The following is a 21,019-nucleotide window of genomic DNA, read 5'->3' as shown; positions in this document are numbered from 1 at the left end:
TACCTTACTCAAAAATGAACCAGTTGATCAGTATAAAACTGAAAAACGTTGTTGTTCTTATTCCTGCATACATTGCCAGAAAGAGGCAAATATTTGTGTTATTGTTGGGAAATAATGAAAGAAATGGGTTGTATTTATCATAAATATCAAGAGACACAAGGACTGCCAACTGCACGAAACGTTTACCTCTGATGACTAGCCTCGCCCATTGGAGTGCATTTTTGAAAATTGCAGAGACAGTCATAGGGAGTGTGCTCATGTTTCTGGGTGTGTCTATGTTCATGTTAAAGTGCTGTACATATTAGTCAAATTGTTGCCATGCAATAAGTATTCAGGACCTACTGTCTTTTATAAAGCACCTATATTAGAGCCACGTACAGAAAAACAATCTTAATAATGGGTGATGCATGAAACAAAGTAAGACCTGACAGTTTATCACAGCTTTTATTTTAGGTGACAACATTGCTGATCTCCCCTTCCTTCCAGAAACGTAGGGGTGAGGAGGAGTAAGCCGTTCAGCCCCTCTTTCCTACTCCATTATTCAACCAGATCATGGCTGATCATCTATCTCAACACCATTTTCTTCCACTATCCTCATACCTCTTGATATCTTTAATTAGAAATCTGTTCACCTTGGTCTTAAACATACTTAATGACTGAGCCTCCACAGTCTTCTGGTTCTTATATTTCAGATATATTTAAAATCAATCTTACAAAGTATTTTGTTTATAATAAAAATTACTTTCGTCATAATGATTATTTATTTTTACTAAGTGATCAATATCCATAACAACGATCTGGGATCTGTTCATTGCCATATTGTATTTTAAGACTGGATTTAATTTTGTGTAAATAACCTTCTTCCTGCATTGAATTTTATGAATGCAATACAGCTAGGCTACCCAGACAATGCAGAATTTGAAGCTATGATTTTACCAAAATAACACAAGGCAAATACTCAGCGGGTCCTTTTCAAAGATGCACATTTTAAATGCCATTAAGAAAATATCGTCACTTTGATGTTTTTCAAAAAACTGTTATTCACGGGAACCAGAGGAATCTGTTTACATAATCACATTAAAAATGTACATCTTAAAAATACTGCACAATTTTTTTGAATGAAATGTTCTGAAATACAATATAGCAAAGATAAATTGTTTCCTTCTCCCCATCAGCAGGTACACCAGCATGTGATAAATATATTACATTTATTTAACATAGTTATTAAATACATTATATTTGATAAATTATTTGGTTTCATTAAGACTATACCTTCTTACTGTCCCTAATCCACAGAACATCTAGATATCAGTTTCTCCAAGTATTTGATTTGGTTTGGCATAATCCGCCAATCAGTCTTTCCAGGTGTACCCAAGCCCACACCCACACATTACAACACAAACCTTCTCTCCCTTTTTAATAAAGCTTTTGGCGAGTCCCGACATCAATGACTGTCTAACAACATACTGTGAAATTTGTGATACTATTACCCAGGAGAAGAAAACCTACATTTTTATTTGCTGACGACATCACCTGTAACATTTTTCAATGGTTGCACCATTTATTGTTTTCATAAATGCAGCAGATTTTACCCAAGGAGAGAAGTTTCTGAAAGGAATGTTAGTGTCAGCTAATGTACTGCCTCTACTATAGCAGCAATCATGGAATATGAGCTCCAACCCAGATGAAGCTGACAGCCAGAAATGCGCAGTGAACAACGCTGCAGGCTCTCTCCCAGGTTACTGCTGATATCCCCATAAACTTTGTTGTAGAAAGTATCTAAAACAGCTTATAATTTTATCACTATTCTGATTATAAAGTACAGCTCTCGGGTTCAACTCATTTTTTTTAATGCTTTAGGCTGCAGGTAATAATCAGTGCATATTTGAGAGTTTAATAATACAGGCTGGGAGTCCCTAAAATGCAAAGCCTTGTCCATGATATTTTCTAAACAGAAGAGATTCAAAAACAGTTACATCGCTAATTATTTAGTTGACATAGGAAGGATCATAGCTATTTGGAGGGCAAAATGAGCATAACATTCCTAAATTTGAGGAATAACAAATGATTGGCATTTTAATATGAAAATACAGAATGTGTTAGGTAGCAGAACTAAAATAGGAGCAATTATAGCCCTCTAAAACGTCATGTGCAACTTATAGCAGTATTTGGCCACTAATGATTATGAATTGTGATTTGCATGTGAAGTCCTCACAGACCTGCTATGCACAACCGTAATGTTAATGTCTGAAAATATACTGCTGTCTAAACATTTGTTCAAGAGAATATTCTTCCTTTTTGAATCAGCACATGACGTTTAGGTAATTTTACAAGCAATAAATACTGAATGGGGTTTCATCAATCTATATTTCTATGTAGGATGAAGAATATATTTATTTGAAACAAAAATACAATATTTATTAGCTGTTTCTAGATGTCAATTGTGGTTTAATGCAAGCACTTGTCAGTATCTTGATCGTACAATGTAGCCTGATACTGCACTACTGAGGGGGTGCTGCACTGTTAAAACCTTCTCAAATGCCACTTCTGACCAAATTTTCAATTACCCCACGACCTACTCCCTTGATGGCTTAAGGTCAGTTTTCGTATTTGTAAGGTGCCTTGGGAGTTTTCATATCGAAGGCACAATATAAATGCAAATTATTTTTATTGTTACACTTCATGGTATCAGTATAAATTCTTGTCTGACAGCTATAAAGTAAAAATGGCTGACTGAAAAATCTTACTAGACTAACGGTGTAACAGAATCGGTGTGTGCAGGTGGCATTTATAAGCTATTTTACAAACTTACAGTACTGAGGGGCACGGGTGTGCATAGTGGAGACCAGGGTTGAGGGAGACTGTCAGGCCACGGGCTTCTTGGAAGGGAAGCTTGGGGCAGTGCGGTGGATGGGTGGGCAGTAATCACACGCTGACCGTTCTACTCAATCCTTTGAGGGGGGGGGAATGCTTCAAGAGGCAGGATATTGATAAGGGTAAGGCTAATGGAAAGATATGTCAGTGATCATTACCCAAGACCATTCAGCTGCACTACTGACATGCCTGGAGTCTAAGTACTCTCACAATTTTTTTTTTTGAATTTAGAGTAACCAATTATTTTTCTTTTCCAATTAAGGGGCAATTTAGCATGGCCAATCCACCTAACCAGCACATCTTTGGGTTGTGGGGGTGAAACCCATGCAGACATGGGGAGAATGTGCAAACGCCACATGGACAGTAACCCAGGGCCGGGAATCAAACCCGGGTCCTCAGCACCGCAGTCCCAGTGCTAGCCCCTGCACCACATGCCACCCTGTACTCACACAATTATGCCCACTCAAGCACCACATGTATAATAATAATAATCACTTATTGTGACAAGTCGGCTTCAATGAAGTTACTGTGAAAAGCCCGTAGTCGCCACATTCTTGCGCCGGTTCGGGGAGGCCGGTACGGGAATTTAACCCGCACTACTGATCTTGTTCTGCATTACAAGCCAATTGTTTAGCCCACTGTGCTAAACCAGCCCCTTTGTGAGTGCCACTGATGTCGGCTCAATAGTTAACTCTTTGCACACTGACTGCCATGGTGCACTTCACCATTGGATGACTAGGAAAGAAAATGCGTTCCCTCGGTCCGTTGGCAATAGCATACTGCACAAGGAGAGCGCTCCTAATCACTAGCTGTGTGCTGTGGTGCTGATTAACCAGTGCCCCTATGGGCCAGGTTGAGGAAAAACCCTTAGTGACGCTTGGGACAATGCCTGAACCTGAGATCAGAGCACAGGATGCAGTAGTCTCGTCAAAGCTGTGGCCACTCAGTCATGTGATGTGTGGGGGGGGGGGGGGGGGGGGGGGGGGGGATCTTTCCCAATCAGCATGTGAATGAGGGACTGGGCATTAATCGGTTGGCCAGGATATGAGTCAGCGGGCTTGAGATACAGCTTCAGACTGCAAATGAGCAAAAGAGTGGTCCTTGGAAGTTAACCAAAAGATTTCTCCGATACTGCAGTGAGAAGAACGTATAAAATATGGAGCCTGGTAAACTTGCAGTCATTCTTCTCGCTCATAGACAAAAGAAAAGATGATGTCAACAGAAGTGGCTGGCTCACCAAAGGCAGCAACAGACCCAAGGAGGGGTGGCAAGTTCTGTCCTCCACACAGAGTGAATCTCAGAGGGCCATCACTCAGAGGTATCTTATTAGATCAAAGGTGTACAAACATACACCAAACATACCCGCAGATGTTTGAGAACCTGAAGACTACGCCCAGGAAACTAGTTGGTCATATCTGCCATCTTTTGCAGGTTTCGGCACCATGGGGACTTGGAGGTCATCCACTGCCAATGTTGCTGAAAGTTACAGCGGCACTCAATTATGTCGTATGAGGAATGGTTGAGGACTCTGGGTCTGTACTCGTTGGGAGTTTAGAAAGATGAGGGGTAGCTTATTGTAACTTACAGGATACTGCGAGGCCTGGATAGAGTGGACGTGGAGAGGATGTTTCCACTAGTCGGAAAAACTAGAACCAGAGTGCACAATCTCAAACTAAATGGACGATCCTTTAAAACAGAGATGAGCGGAATTTCTTCAGCCAGAGGGTGGTGAATCGGTGGAACTCTTTGCCGCAGAAGGCTATGGAGGCCAAATCACTGAGTGTCTTTAAGACAGATTCTTAATTAATAAGAGGATCAAGGTTATGGGGAAAAAGCAGAGGAACGGGGATGAGAAAAATATCAGCCATGATTGAATGGCAGAGCAGACTCGATGGGCCGAGTGGCCTAATTTTGCTCCTATGTATTATGGTGTAATTTTTAGGTCAGTGGCTCTTTTCAGGAACCCACAGGTAACCGCTTTGGGATTTTGCAAGCCTTTGCACACAAGTGCACCCAGGTGATGGATGTAATTTACACGAGAATACACAACTTCGTCCATTTCGACTGCGATCAGGTAAGCCAGGATGTAAGAACGATGGGCTTTGTGCAAATCTCTTGCTTTCCGAAGGTTCAGGGTGCCATCGACTGCTCTCAAGTGGCACTCAAGAGCTCTGCAGCATCATGCTGTGAACCATCAGGGCTTCCACGCGTTGAATGTTCAGCTGGTTTGCGATCACTCCAAAAGCATCCTCCAGGCATTGCTCTATTCCCAGGGAGTGTGCACGACTCCTACATTCTAAGCTGCTCTCAGATCCCGGACATGTTTCAGTCCACAGCAGCTGCAGGGATGGCTCCTCAGGAATGAGGGCAACCCACTGAGGAAGTGGTTGATAACACCAGTGAGGAGGCCCCAGACTGCAGCTGAGACCAGGTGCGATGAGTCTCGCATGGCAACTCACACTTTGGGATGAAGATGAGGTTGCAGTGCCTGGTGGGGCCCTGCCACAAATCCACAAAGGGTGTCCCATGCCGTGGTCGCTTGTAGCACCAGGTTGTGAGGTCACAACAACAGACGGAGCAACAGAGTTATAGGGATTAGGTGACTTAAGTAGGGTGCTCTTTCCCAGAGCTAGCGCAGACTCGATGGGCCAAATGGCTTCCTTCTGCACTGTTCAGTTCTATGATTCTATAACTGCCTGAGGAGAAGATAGTGGAGTGGCATGTTTCTTCTGATGAGGACATTGAAGGGGATGAGACTGAGGAGGTCCTCAAGGGCGAGGATGTCAGTGGTGGGGCAATGTTGAGGTCCAGGCGTGCTTACTGTCACCATATTCCTGGAAGGTTGAGGACATCCAGTAAGGACCTCCCATTATCTTCACATGGCTTCTGTGAGCATTGCTCACTGTCTGATTGATGGTTGCGCACACCCTCTGACAACTCCTGTCATGGGGATGCAGCGGTTGCCTATAGTCCCTATTTTGCAGGAGGAAGATGACAACTTGCAGTGGGGACAATGCGTAGATCCTTAGAGAGCTTCTGTGAATGTGACCCCTGTCTGGCTGATTGCAGTTCGCTTACTCTCAATGACTTGGGTCATATAATGAAGATGCAGCAGGGAACATTTCACCTCTCCTGATTCTATGTCACCTTTCAAGATCTGTACCCTGAAGTTCAGTGCCATTGGAGGCCGAGGTATATGGGATAGAGGAGGCCAGCCGCAGAGCAAAAGCTGTAAAGGGCTCACATTGACAATGACTGGAATGGGTGATGCTAGCCCTTTACATTGTGGGAGACAGATATGGCTTATGTGTTCAGTCATTGTGAAGGCACACCACCAATGGGCTGGAAACCTTGCACAAAACACATGAAAGAAACCTTGGACTGAGCACCCTTTTTTTTTCTGGTACAAGAATCCAGTTTTCAGATTGGGCTATAGGAACATCAGAACAAGGAGTTATAAAAAGGGTGCAATTAGTGATGGGTTATTTACAGAGGTAAACACTATGTACAAGTGCTTAACATCCATGATGTGCAACTGGAGCTTACTCTTTTAAAAAATATATGCTTTTATTAAAAATGTTTTCACTTAACATTTAAACAAAATAGTATGACAATATAAAACAGATGCTTCAGGTTATAAAAAGAACACAATCAACAGATAAGAACACATGCAAACCAACAATAAACTAAAAATCTCTTAACAACTGACGGTGACTAACGCCTTGTAACTGAATGGCTGCTATCTCAGGTAGAACCATGAGGGAGGCCTGTGAAGCTGGAGCTGAAACAGTCAAAGGAAATGTGGATTCCAATGGGCGGAACACTTCCGGAATCACCTGCGTGGTTGGCTCAAAGGTGTGCACCAGCTGATTCTCCTCCCTATGGGTGCCCGAGGGCCCCCGGCTTCTTATTTGAGATGAAGGGCAACTGGTGTGAACTCAAGAAGCCCCACAATCCTCTTGCATTGGCACTCATGGATACCAGCAAGTGCCTACACCATGGAGTGCATGCCTTGACGCAGTGCAGGAAAATGGCCTTGCACCAAGTTCTCCCCAGCAGCTGTCACCCTAGCTGTGTTGACCTTGTTCCAAAGGAGTGTCGGCACAATCACCTTAGACGCAAGGTGGACTGAATCCTCCATGCAGCTTTCAGAACTCGAGCAGTGTACCAGACATCATTTCCTGATTTTCCAGAATTTGCCTTTAGAGCGTCAGCAAATGAGGTATGACCAAGTATAAAGGCTTTGATTGGGACACAGCAGATTCCTGGCCTCCAGCAATCCTCCAGAATGCCGCCATCGTGAGAAGGCCCTGCCTCCTCCTGCTTAGGATCTGGAAGCAGGATGCGTTCATCAGATTGTGACCCCGGGGCTGCTCTAAAACGAGGTTCCACAGAAGTGCGGAATGTGGCGACTCGGGGCTTTTCACAGTAACTTCATACTTGTGGCAATAAAAGATTATTATTATTAAGTGTGCCTCTCTGCACTGGTGAAGGGTGTGGGCGAACGCCGTGACGGGTCTTCAATGTTGAGGTCTGTGACTTCCTCTTCTGCAGTGTTCTTAGGGCTGGAGTCAAGAACTGTGCTGGTGGACTCCCTGTTCTTCCCAGGTGTGCCTATGCCAGAGAGGTCACGGGTGCATCAGGGATCTTTCAAATCCAGAGACATGACTCACATTTTTGCCTGATGGATGATGCACTGCTGGATCCTCACTTGGTTTATTGCCACCGGCTTCACCATCAGCACAAGGGCGGTCAACATCCTCTCTGGCCAGCTGGATGGCTATGTCCTCAAAGTTGGTGAGGACCTTCATCTCTGGCATACCTCCGTCTGTTTGGGATGTCTCACTCTTGTTGCGAGCCAACTTTTCATGCATGAGTACAGATGGAGAGACTGTAAGCCCAGGATGTATGCCAGTACAGATTACAAGGATGCCTGGCAGATGTGGATGGTGAGTGGCACCAATAAGGTGATGAGGATACAACCCACAGGTGAGATGAAGATGCGCAAGGGAGAGCAAGCGGTGGTGTCCTTTGAGCTGGCTGTGAGTAAGATTCCATTTGTGATGGGTGTTTGTGTGAGAGTTGAGAATGATAAGAAGTGGAACTTACCCTGGCAGAACAGAGATCATTCATCTTCTTCTTTCATCGAATAGCTGTCCTCTTCCGCAGGGTATTAGCATTGACCACTGATGCATCCACCTCTTATGCTGGGTTGTTGACCGTCCAAAACCCTGGGGGGGAATTTCGTAGCAGCCATCACTTCCTAATGACCCAAGTGTGGCTGATGTGCACTGGGGTGGCCTCTAAATGTAGTACTCCAATGACTGCAGCACTGAGGTGGTGATGGGGTGGACAATTCAGAGGCCACCCCACCAGTGATACGCCGTGGAACCAGTGAATGAAAAGATTTGGCACTGAGTGCCACACTATATGGACGGAAAAGCCGCCATTGCTGTCGGTGGGCATCGCGCGGCTTTTCCTGCCCACCATCGGGTACAAGTGAGGCCACATTTAGAGCACGGTGTACAATTTTGGTCCCTTTATTTAAGGAAAGATATATTACAACAAAGAACAAAGAAAATTACAGCACAGGAACAGGCTCTTCGGCCCTTCAAGCCTGCACGGAGCATGCTACCCGTCTGAACTAAAAACTCCTACCCTTCCGGGGACGATATGCCTCTATTCCCATTCTATTCATCTACTTGTCAAGGCGCCCCTTAAAAATTACTTTCGTATCTGCTTCCACCACCTCCTCCAGCAGCTGGCTCCAGGCTCCCACCACTCTGTGTAAAAGATCTTGCCTCGTACATCTCTTTTAAACTTTGCCCTCGCACCTTAAACTTTTGCCCCCTAGTAATTGACTCTTCCACCCTGGGAAAAAGCTTCTGACTATCCACTCTGTCCATCAAACTTGTAAACTTCTATCAGGTCGCTCCTCAGCCTCCGTCGTTCCAGTGAGAACAAACCAAGTTTCTCCAACCTTTCCTCATAGATAATGCCCTCCATACCAGGCAACATCCTGGTAAATCTTTTCTGTACCCTCTGCAAAGCCTCCACTCCTTCTGGTAGTGTGGCGACCAGAATTGAACACTGTATTCCAAGTGCGGGCTAACTAAGGTTCTATAAAGCTGCAACGTGACTTGTCAGTTTTTAAACTCAATGCCTCAGCTGATAAAGACAAGCATGTCATATGCCTTCTTGACTACCTTCTCCACCATATTATCATTGGAGGCAGTATAGAGGAAGTTTACTAGGATGATCCTGGGTATGGAGGGGCTGCTATATGAGGAAAGATTGGACAGGTTGGGTCTGCATTCCCTGGATTTCAAAAGAATGAGAGGTGATATAATTTGATTATTAGGGGTTTAGACAGGGTACACGTTGAGAAGATGTTTCCACTCATAGGACCAGAGAGCATAGTCTCAGAGTAAGAGGGTGATCATTTAAGATGGATTCGAGGTAGAATTTCTTCTCTCAAGGAGTGCTGAATCTTTGGAATTCTTTACCCCAGGAAGCTGTGGAGGCCAAATCCGTGAACATTTAAAAGGCTGAGATCGATAGCTTTTTAATCAGTAGGGGAATTAAGGGTTATGGAGTTAAGACATGAAAGTTATCTTATTAAATGGCGAAGTGGGCTTGAAACGATGAATGGCCTACTCCTGATAATATTTCTTCTGGTCTTTGCTAATTTCCAGGAAAATCAAGCCTGGTCTCATGCAGTTTGAGGTAACATATTAGTATGGATGAAAGAATTGGTAACAAACAGGAAGCAAGGCATCAGGACAAGAGAAGCATTTTCACGTCGGCAGGCTGTGACTGGTGGAATGCCAGAAGGATAGTTCTGGAAATTCAGTTATTTACTGATCAATATGACTTTGCTGAAGAAAATATCTTAAGCTTGTTGACAAGAAAAAGCTATGTGGGAATGTAAGCTGTCAGGGGGACAGTATAAGCCGACAAGGAGAAAGGTTAAGTGAGTAGGTAACAAGTTGGCAGATAGAATATAATGTAGGAAAGTGAGGTTATTCACTTTGGCAGTAAGAATGGAAAAGTATTGCTTCAAAGGTTTGGAACATCTAAATACAGATATTGGATTGGATTGGATTGGGTTTGTTTATTGTCACGTGTACCGAGGTACAGTGAAAAGTATTTTTCTGCAAACAGCTCAACAGATCATTCAGTACATGGGAAGAAAAGGGAATTAAACAGAATTCAAGAAAATACATGAGAATACATAATAGGGCAACACAATATATACAATGTACTACATAAGCATTGGCATCGGATGAAGCAGACACGGGTGTAGTGTTAATGAGGTCAGTCCATAAGAGGGTCATTTAGGAGTCTGGTGACAGTGGGGAAGAAGCTGTTTTTGAGTCTGTTCGTCTGTGTTCTGAATCTCCTGCCCGATGGAAGAAGTTGGAAAAGTGAGTAAGCCGGGTGGGAGGGATCCTTGATTATGCTGCCTGCTTTCCCCCGGCAGCGGGAGGTGTAGATGGAATCAATGGATGGGAGGCAGGTGTGTGTGATGGACTGGGCGGTATTCACGACTCTCTGAAGTTCCTTGCGGTCCTGGGCCGAGCAGTTGCCATACCAGGCTGTGATGCAGCCCGATAGGATGCTCTCTGTAGTGCATCTGTAAAAGTTGGTACGGGTTAATGTGGACATGCCGAATTTCCTTAGTTTCCTGAGGAAGTAAAGGCGCTGTTGTGCTTTCTTGGTGATAGTGTCGACATGAGTGGACCAGGATAGATTTTTGGTGATGTGCACCCCTAGGAATTTGAAACTGCTCACCATCTCTACCTCGGCTCCGTTGATGCTGACAGGGGTGTGCACAGTACTTTGCTTCCTGAAGTCGATGACCAGCTCTTTAGTTTTGCTGGCATTAAGGGAGAGATTGTTGTCGCTGCACCACTCCACTAGGTTCTCTATCTCCCTCCTGTATTCGGACTCGTCGTTATTCGAGATCCGGCCCACTATGGTCGTATCGTCAGCAAACTTGTAGATGGAGTTGGAACCCAGTTTTGCCATGCAGTCGTGTGTGTACAGGGAGTAGAGTAGGGGGCTAAGTACACAGCCTTGTGGGGCACCGGTATTGAGGACTATTGTGGAGGAGGTGTTGGTGTTCATTCTTACTGACTGTGGTCTGTTGGTCAGAAAGTCAAGGATCCAGTTGCAGAGTGGAGAGCCAAGTCCTAGGTTTTGGAGCTTTGATATGAGCTTGGCTGGGATTATGGTGTTGAAGGCGGAGCTGTAGTCAATAAATAGGAGTCTGATGTAGGAGTCCTTGTTTTCGAGATGCTCTAGGGATGAGTGTAGGGCCAGGGAAATGGCGTCTGACGTGGACCGGTTGCGACGGTATGCGAATTGAAGTGGGTCAAGGCGTTCCGGGAGTATGGAGGTGATGCGCTTCATGATCAGCCTCTCGAAGCACTTCATTACAACTGATGTCAGGGCCACCGGGCGGTAGTCATTGAGGCACGTTGCCTGGTTCTTCTTTGGTACCAGTATGATGGTGGTCTTCTTGAAGCAGGTGGGGACCTCGGAGTGGAGTAGGGATAGGTTAAAGATGTCTGTGAAAACCTCTGCCAGCTGGTCCGCGCAGGCTCTGAGTGCACGACCGGGGATCCCGTCCGGGCCCATCGCCTTCCGTGGGTTCACTTTCAGGAAGGCCGATCTGACTTCGGAAACTGTGATGGTGGGTATGGGTGAATTATGGGTTGCTGGGGCACTCGATAGCGGATTGTTGGTTACCTGCTCAAACCGAGCATAGAATGCATTAAGTTCATCGGGGAGGGGTGCACTGCTGCCAGAGATACTGCTCGGCTTCGCTTTGTAGCCCGTTATGTTGCTTAGTCCTTGCCCTTAGTCCTTGATATTCAGGGACTCGGGACGTATTCGCACAAAGAACACAAAGTTAGCATGCACTGAGTGGCATGGTAGCACAGTGGCTAGTACTGCTGCCTCACAGCACCAGAGACCCAGTTCGATTCCAGTCTTGGGTGACAGTCTGTGTGGAGTTTGCACATTCCCCCAGTGTCTGCTTTGGTTTCCTCCGGGCATTCCGGTTCCTCCCACAGTCCAATGCACAGGATGGAGATAGGGCGGGGGAGTAGCCTAGGGTAGAGTGCTCTTTCGGAGGACTGTTGCAGGCTTGATGGGCCGAACAACCTCCTTCTGCACTAGAGATTCTATGGACATGGACTCAAGTCAAATTACCTCTTTCAGTGTTGCAATGACCCTCTGGCATGAATTATACCTGGTTTTGGTAGGCGGCAGGAGTATGTAAAATAATGGAGTCGCATTAGAGGGTCCCAGACGTAGTCCTGCTGGGGACGTTTTCAAGCACAAGGTGAGCTAGGTATAGATTGACTTAATTGAATAATTAAGTCCCCTATAGAGGAGGCCGAGTGGTCCCTGCACCACACAGGGAGAAATACCACTTCATGCCACAGCCAGGGCCTAAGGAGTCGTAGGTAGGAAAGGAAGCATCCATGGCTGCTATGATGCCTCCCCCCGCCTCAAGGGGGTTTTCCCAATAGGCCGGGCTTACACCCTTGGTCATCCAGAATTTTAAATAATACCCTTCTGAGGTTTTCTACATGAGACTTCCACTCGGTGAGAATTCTATGGATTACCTTCTGTGGATAGTTTGGGCAAGGTCATGTGACATACCTACCATATCTCCTTGATGTTGGAAAAAATTATGTATTTTCAAGGGCTAGAATCTGGAGTTGTTTAATGGGAAGCAGGTTTCCTTTTGTTCTTGGTGATGCCAGTTTTAGGTTGACAAAACTAGGCCATTTAACCTTTACGCCATTAGCACCAGATTGGAGATTAAGAGTTGCAAATAACTGCCTTTGTTCATAGCTAGCTGGGACAGGGTCAGGGAAGGCACTCAACAGCTACAGGGCACAGTGAAGAGGGAGGGTATACAGACAGATATCGTGGTACCACAAAATAGACATAAATGGATGAGGTCCTGCAAGCAGAATTTAGGGAGCTAGGAAATAAGTTAAAAAACACGACTCAGAAGGTAGTAATATCTAGATTACTTCTGGTGCTACAGGCTAGTCAGTATAGAAATAGGAGGTTAGATCAGGTGATGCATGGCTGGAGAAATGGTGCAGGGAAGGAGGGCCTTAGATTTCTGGGGCATTGGGACCATTTTGGGGACGTTGGGACCTGGACAGGGCAGACAGGAGGTTTGCTAGTGCTGTTGTAAAGGGTTTAAACTAACTCCCTGAGAGAAGATGATTCAGCCGGCAGAGATGCATAGCCAAAATTAGAAGAGACAGCAAGTGAGTCAGAAAGACATAGCATTTCTAGACCAGTTAAATCACAAGGGAGTTGGCAAGATTGGAAAGTATTAATTTTAATGCAAGAGTCTGGCGAACAAGGCAGATGAGTTGAGGACACAAATTAAAACACGGGGATATGATGTAAGTGCTGACACTGAGACATAGTTGAGAGAGGGGCCAGGTTGACAGCTCAGTACTCCCGGATTTAGGATCTTCAGGTGAGACAGGGAAGGAGGTAAAAGAGGAGGGGGTGTCGCAATTTTGATTAGGGAATCAATTACAGCAGTAAGGAGGGACGACATCTTAGAATTCTTCAAATGAAGCTGTTATGGGTTGAACATAAAAAACAAAAATGAGCAATCACATTGCTGAGTGTTCTGTAGCGCCTCCCCCCCAAACAGTCCAAGAGAAGTAGAAGAGCAGATATGTAGGCAAACATCAGAAAGGTGTAAAAGTAATAGGGTAGTAAAAGTGGGAGATTTCAACTTGCTCAACATTAACTGAGGTAGTCATATTGTGAAAGGTTTAGAGGGAGCAAAATTCATAAAATGCATTCATGAACACTTTTTTAAGCCAGTACATAGAAGGTCCTACAAGAGAGGGGGTAGTCCTGGACTTAACTATAGGTAACGAAGCCAGGTAAATGTTTGAATTATGAAGTATTAGGGGGAGATTTTGCAGACAGCGATCATAACTCCATTAGATTCAAGACTGTTATGGAGAAGGACAAGGATGGGCCTGAAATCAAAGTTCTAGGAGGAAGGCCGAATTTAATAAGATTAGACATGATTTGGCAAGAGTGGACTGGGAACTGACACTTTTAGGCAAATCTGTGACTGAACAATGGAATTCATTCAAGAAGGAAAGAGAGAGAATACAGGACCAACATGTTCCAATCAAGAAAAAGGGTGGGACGAACAAATTCAGTAAACCCTGGATATCAAGGGATATACAGCATCGGATAAGGAGAAAAGGGGAGGCTTAAGGCAGATATCGAGGGCTTAAAATAGCAAAAGCCCGAGAGGCGTATAGAATGTGGAAGAGGGAACTTAAAAATGAAATTAGGAGAGCAAAAAGGGGACATGAAAGGATACTGGCAGGTAAAATCAAAGAAAATCCTAAGTTGTTTTACAAGGGGCAGCACGGTAGCATTGTGGATAGCACAATCGCTTCACAGCTCCAGGGTCCCAGGTTCGATTCCGGCTTGGGTCACTGTCTGTGCGGAGTCTGCACATCCTCCCCGTGTGTGCGTGGGTTTCCTCCGGGTGCTCCGGTTTCCTCCCACAGTCCAAAGATGTGCAGGTTAGGTGGATTGGCCATGCTAAATTGCCCTTAGTGTCCAAAATTGCCCTTAGTGTTGGGTGGGGTTACTGGGTTATGGGGATAGGGTGGAGGTGTTAACCTTGGGTAGGGTGCTCTTTCCAAGAGCCGGTGCAGACTCGATGGGCCGAATGCCTCCTTCTGCACTGTAAATTCTATTTTTAAAAAAAGTACATTACTGGTAAAAGGATAACTAGGGAAGGATCACAATGATAATGTGTGTGGGGAGCTAGAGGATGTAGGTGCAATGCTGGTGTTGTGTTGGTGGTCACTAGTGAGTGGAGTCCAACCTCAGTGGCGAGGAAACTATTGGAAGCAATTCTGAGACACAAAATTAATTTGCATTTGGAGATGGACAGGGGAGGTTATGTATGACCAACTGGACTGAATTTTTGAAGAGGTGGGACCTGGTGTTTAGATGAGGGAATTGTATTTGACGTAATCTATTTGGACAGAAAGAGCTTTTGATAAGGTCCCACATGGGAGACTGAGACAAAGCTGAAAGCCCAAGAGATCCAATGAAAGTTGACAAATTGAATCCAGAATTGGCTGAGTGACAGGAAGTGCAGGGTGATTCTTGGAGGTGTTTTTCTGACTGATCGTCTGTATTCAGTGGGGTCCCGCAGGAATCAGTCTTGGGGCCATTGCTGTTTGCGGTTTATATAAAATGATTTAGACATGAATGTAGGAGGGTTGATCAGGAAGTTTGCGTATGATACGAAAATTGGCGGGGTGGTAAATAGTGAGGTTTAGATTACAGGAGGGTTGGTCAGAGGCAAAGAAAATTCAAACTGGATAAGTGTGAGGTGATGCACTTGGGCAGGACAAACAATGCAGGGGAATAAATGATAAATGGCAGGACGCTGGGAAGCTGTGAGGATCAGTGGGATCTTGGAGTGTATGTACACCAGTCCCTTAAGGTAGCAGGGCAGGTAGATAGTGGTTAAGAAGGCATATGGGATACTTTATTAGCTGAGGCATTGAGTTTAAGAGCAGAGAGGTTATGCTGGAACTGTACAAAACATTGGTTAGGCCACAGATAAAGTATCGCGTGCAATTCTGGAATCCACATTATAGGAAAGATGTGATAGCAGTGGAAAGGGTGTATAGTGGACATTTACCAGGATGTTGCCTGGGCTGGAGAGTTTTAGCTATGAAGAGAAACTGGATAGACAGGGGCTGTTTTCCTCAGAGCAGATGAGACTGAGGGGGAACATGATTGAGATGTATAAAATGAGGTGCATAGATAGACCGGAAGAAACTTTTGCCCTTGGTGGAGAGATCAATGACCAGGAAGAATAGATTTAAGGGAAAGAGCATGAATTTTAGTGAGGATGCAACAAAAAACCTCTTCATTCAGAGAGGTGGGAGTCTGAAAGGGTGCTGGAGGCAGAGACCCTCATAACATTTAAGAAGTATTAAGATGTACACTTGCGATGCCAAGGCATTCAAGGCTATGGGCCAAGTGCTGGAAAATGGAATCAGAATACTTAGGTGGTGCAGTCGTGATGAGCGAAAGGGATTTTCTGTGCTGTGGACCTCGATGACTATCGGGACAAAGCAGCCTGCTTGATTGCCATCCCTTCCACAAACACTCTCTCCCTCCACCACCGACACACAGTGGCAGCAGTGTGTACCATCGATAAGATGCATTACAGGAACTCACCAAGGCTCCTTAGACAGCACCCTCCAAATCCACAAACTAGAAGGACATCAACTAGAAGGGCAAAGGCAGCAGATGCAGGAGAAGACCACCATTTGGAAGTTCTCCTCCAAATCACTCACCATCCTGACTTGGAAAAATATCGCTTTTTTTTTCACTTTTGCTGGGTCAAAGTCCTGGAATGCCCTCCCTAACAGCATTGTGGATGTATCGCCACTAACACCACTTCAAAGGCAATTAGGGATAGGCAATACATTCTGGCCTAGCTAGCGATTCCCGCATCCCATGAATGCATTAAAAGCATTCCCTCTTGATTTAATTACTTTATAGCTTTTAATTTGTCCTTTACTGGTAATGCCACATGGACATTTTCTGATGATGACTCTCTTGCTTTTCATTTGTTTTAGAGTTATTTATACTACCATTTTCACTTGAGTTCTCACCCACCTTTTACGTGTTTAAAGTCCTCGGGGAACCCCTTTTACCCTTTCTGCTTGATGCCTAGTTTCAGTCCAGATCAGGTAGTCTGTCCCAGTTCCTTCCTGCCCAGTAATAGTTCAAAAGCATCCTTCAAGCCCATACCAGCCCCTCAGCAACTTGTTCATCTCCTTAATTCACTTACACCTACATCAATTTGCATGTAGCTCAGGTAATAATTCAAAGATTATAATTCATTAAATCCTGCTTTTCTAATTTAGCCCCTAGCTCATGGTACTCTGGAAGTCTCATGGCGCAGTAAGCAGTCACCCTGACTCTAAGCCAGAAACTCTGGGTTTGAGACCAATCTGAAGGCTTGATGGCCAAGGAAGATATGTTCATAGCGTGACTAAACAGGTTAATTATCAAACTAAAAATCCTTCCAACACATGGCAATGACAGGAAGAGTGGGAGAGCCGCATGGTTAGCCATATGATAGATTAAAAGATGGAGCTTCACCATCACTATCTTTAGCTCCACAATACAATATGTAAAGGTGCATGCTGCCACAATAATTTTCACAATAACCCCAAGTGATCTGTAATAGCTGGTACTCAAACAAAACCACTTGCCTATCTTTTCCTAAGCTGTTGATACCAACATGGGCACAGTGACTAGATTGTTTCCCTTCCCCTTGTATATTCTTGCAGGACAGTTTGAGATATCCTTCACCCTGGCACCAGGTAGGCAACATAGCAAGTGGGGCTCTCAATCCTGTTTACAAAGGATGCTATCCATCCCCCTAATTATAAGATAATTTTAGCATTTGTGACAGTTTTGCATTCAATTACTTCCCTTCAGCTGTTCGAGAATTTGGTGAAACATATTAATAGAATTATAGAATTTACAGTGCAGAAGGAGGCCATTCAGCCCATTGAGTCTGCACCGGCTCTTGGAAAGAGCACCCTATCCAAGGTCAACAATCCACCCTATCCCCATAACCCAGAAACCCCACCCAACACCAAGGGCAATTTTGGACACTAAGGGCAATTTATCATGGCCAATCCACCTAACCTGCACATCTTTGGACTGTGGGAGGAAACCAGAGCACCCGGAGGAAACCCACGCACACACGGGGAGGATGTGCAGACTCCGCACAGACAGTGACCCAAGCCGGAATCGAACCTGGGACCCTGGAGCTGTGAAGCGATTGTGCTATCCACAATGCTACCGTGCTGCCCCACATTGGCATCTGAATATACATTATTGCATAAAAGAGCTAGTAATTTGTGGCAAGGAAGGCATACCCAACATGTGAATTACCACAAATTGCTGGACAATGTGTGTTGTTTCCTTAATCCGCCCCATGAGTTTGGTTAAATTGCTGCACTTGCAGCCGAACTGCCCACTGAACATATTACACAAAGTCTCTTAATTAAAAGTGTTCGCTAATATTAATATCAAAGAACAAAGCCAAAAATTACAGCACAGGAACAGGCCCTTCGGCCCTCCAAGCCTGCGCCGATCCAGATCCTCTATCTAAAACTGTCGCCTATTTTCTAAGGATCTGTATCCCTCTGCTCCCTGCCCATTTATGTGTCTGTCTAGATACATCTTAAATGACGCTATCGTGCCCGCCTCTACCGCCTCCGCCGGCAATGCATTCCAGGCACCCACCACCCTCTGCGAAAAGAACTTTCCACGCATATCTCCCTTAAACTTTTCCCCTCTCACCTTGAATTCGTGACCCCTAGGAATTGAGTCCCCCACTCTGGGAAAAAGTTTCTTTTTTTAAAAATAATTTTTATTGAAAAATTTTTGAATTTATACAGCAACATCAAACCATGCTAAAATACCAACAATAACAATAATGACAACAATCATGAACCTTCACCCCTCCTCAATGAACAACCCAACATATTAACAACTTAAATTAACACAATGTTAAGTTACATAACCGTAGCGGGAAAAAAAAATAGAAACTATAATGAGGAACACCCTCCCTTGCCCCCCCCACCCCCCGGGTTGCTGCTGCTATTGACCAAGATACCTATCTTTGAGCCAGGAAGTCCAGAAAAGGCTGCCACCGTTTATAGAACCCTTGTACTGATCCTCTCAGGGCAAATTTGACTCTTTCCAGTTTTATAAATCCCGCCATGTCATTGACCCAGGTCTCCACACTTGGGGGCCTCGCATCCTTCCACTGCAGCAAGATCCTCCGCCGGGCTACTAGGGACGCAAAGGCCAGGACACTGGCATCTTTCGCCTCCTGCACTCCCGGCTCCACCGCAACTCCGAAAATCGCGAGTCCCCACCCTGGATCCAACCACCCTCGACACCGTCCCCGTTACCCCCTTCCAGAATTCTTCCAGTGCCGGGCATGCCCAGAACATATGGGCATGATTCGCTGGACTCCCCGAACATCTGGTGCACCTGTCCTCACCCCCAAAGAACCTAGTCATCCTAGTCTCGGACATGTGGGCCCGGTGCAGCACCTTAAATTGGATGAGACTAAGCCTCGCACATGAAGAGGAAGAGTTGACTCTCTCCAAGTTATCCGCCCAAGTCCCGTCCTCTATCTGCTCCCCAAGTTCCCCCTCCCATTTAGCCTTCAGCTCCTCCACTGACGACTCCTCCACCTCCTGCATTACCTTATAGATGTCAGACACCTTCCCCTCTCCGACCCACACCCCCAAAAGCACTCTGTCCATCGTCCTCCACGAGGGCAGCAAAGGGAATCCCTCTACCGGTCGCCTAGCAAACGCCTTTACCTGCAAGTATCTGAACATGTTCCCTTGGGGAAGCCCAAATTTATCTTCCAGTTCCCCCAGGCCCGCAAACCTCCCGCCAATAAACAGGTCCCTCAATTTACTGATGCCCACCCTTTGCCACCCCCTAAATCCCCCATCCTTGTTCTGGGAAAAAGCTTCTTGCTATCCGCCCTATCTATACCTCATCATATGTCACTACTAAAGTTCTTCTGACAGTCCTATTTATGCTTTCTGCAAGGAACCTTATTCCAGTCCAGTTCGACTGTTTGCAACAAGCATAGTACTAACTGTACCATCCCTGTGCTTGTAAAACCCAAAACACAATGTCCAATATCAGATGCGATTCCGTGGTGGACAACATTTGTTGAATAGTCTTGCGTGTACTAAGAATTACCCTGGCAATCAATTAAATTTCATCAGTCAGGTTTGCAGCGTGGCACACTTACACATGCTATAAGCTACAAATATTAACACAAGAGTCCTGTTCTTTGCAGACAGAAAGAACTTGTATACACATTGCATCTGTTTCAACTGAACAAAATAGGTGACAGATATTCTCTGGTACATTCCCGAGGCAATGCCTTGACTAGAGTCAACCTGCCCAGTTTAAATTTAAACAAAGCTTGAAAGCTAACGGTCAGTTATTAGTTAACAGGTGCATTCTTCAGGAAATCACAGTCTACTTCCTGACCATTCAGCAATCTCTGCTCACGGAGACTGTCAACTAAATTTGGCTTATTCAATCTACTGAAGACTCAGAAGATTTGATTATAGCTCTACAGCCCCTCCTTGAAACCAATATGCTGTGAACACATGTTAATTTGAAGAGCAAAGGATGCTGCACTCGAACAGTTAAACCAGCATAGCTAATTAACACAATTTCTATTAGATACAAGGTTATAGGAGCAATGGATGCTGATGAAGAAAGGGAACTGACCGAAGACTTACATGGAATATCACTTATGAGCCAAGATGACCTCAAAATTAAGGGTGATAAATCACACCAATTATCTTTTCTCCTTCCCCTGACTGAGGATCACAAAAATGTTTTTCCTTTCATTTCCTTTAACTGAAAATAATTTTAAAAATTAAGTGTTCAATTTTTAGACCGTGGAGATGACCAATTAAAAGAAATCACACAGGGCAGCACGGTGGCACAGTGGTTAGCATTGCTGCCTACGGCGCTGAGGACCCGGGTTCGAATCCCGGCCCTGGGTCACTGTCCGTGTGGAGTTTGCACATTCTCCCCGTGTCTGCGTGGGTTTCGCCCCCACAACCCAAAGATGTGCAGGTTAGGTGAATTGGCCACGCTAAATTGCCCCTTAATTGGAAAAAATAATTGGGTACTCTAAATTAAAAAAAAAAAAAAGAAATCACACCAAGTTCTCATTAAATGCGGCAAGGTAGCACAGTGGTTTGCACTGTTGCTGCACAATGCCAGGGACCCGTGTTCGATTCACTCGTGCAGAGTCTGCGCGGATTTCCTCCGGGTGCTCCGGTTCCCTCCAACAAATCCCGAAAGATGTGCTTGTTAGGTGAATTGGACATCCTGAATTCTCCCTCGGTACACCTGAACAGGCCCTGGAGTGTGGCGACTAGGGACTTTTCACAGTAACTTCATTGCAGTGTTAATGTAAGCCTACTTGTGACACTAATAAAGATTATTAAAAAGT

General features: G+C 45.1%; 1 protein-coding gene across 10 annotated transcripts in view; it reads right to left on the bottom strand.

The window, feature by feature from the left end:
* Positions 1–21,019, bottom strand: part of hivep1 (HIVEP zinc finger 1) — a 294,854-nt gene that overhangs the window by 109,225 nt on the left and 164,610 nt on the right. The gene's annotated exons all lie outside the window — the stretch shown is intronic.

The sequence above is a fragment of the Scyliorhinus canicula genome, chromosome 5 (genome assembly GCF_902713615.1).
Source record: "Scyliorhinus canicula chromosome 5, sScyCan1.1, whole genome shotgun sequence".
Lineage (NCBI taxonomy): Eukaryota > Metazoa > Chordata > Chondrichthyes > Carcharhiniformes > Scyliorhinidae > Scyliorhinus > Scyliorhinus canicula.
This window is presented reverse-complemented; position numbering and strand designations above follow the sequence as displayed.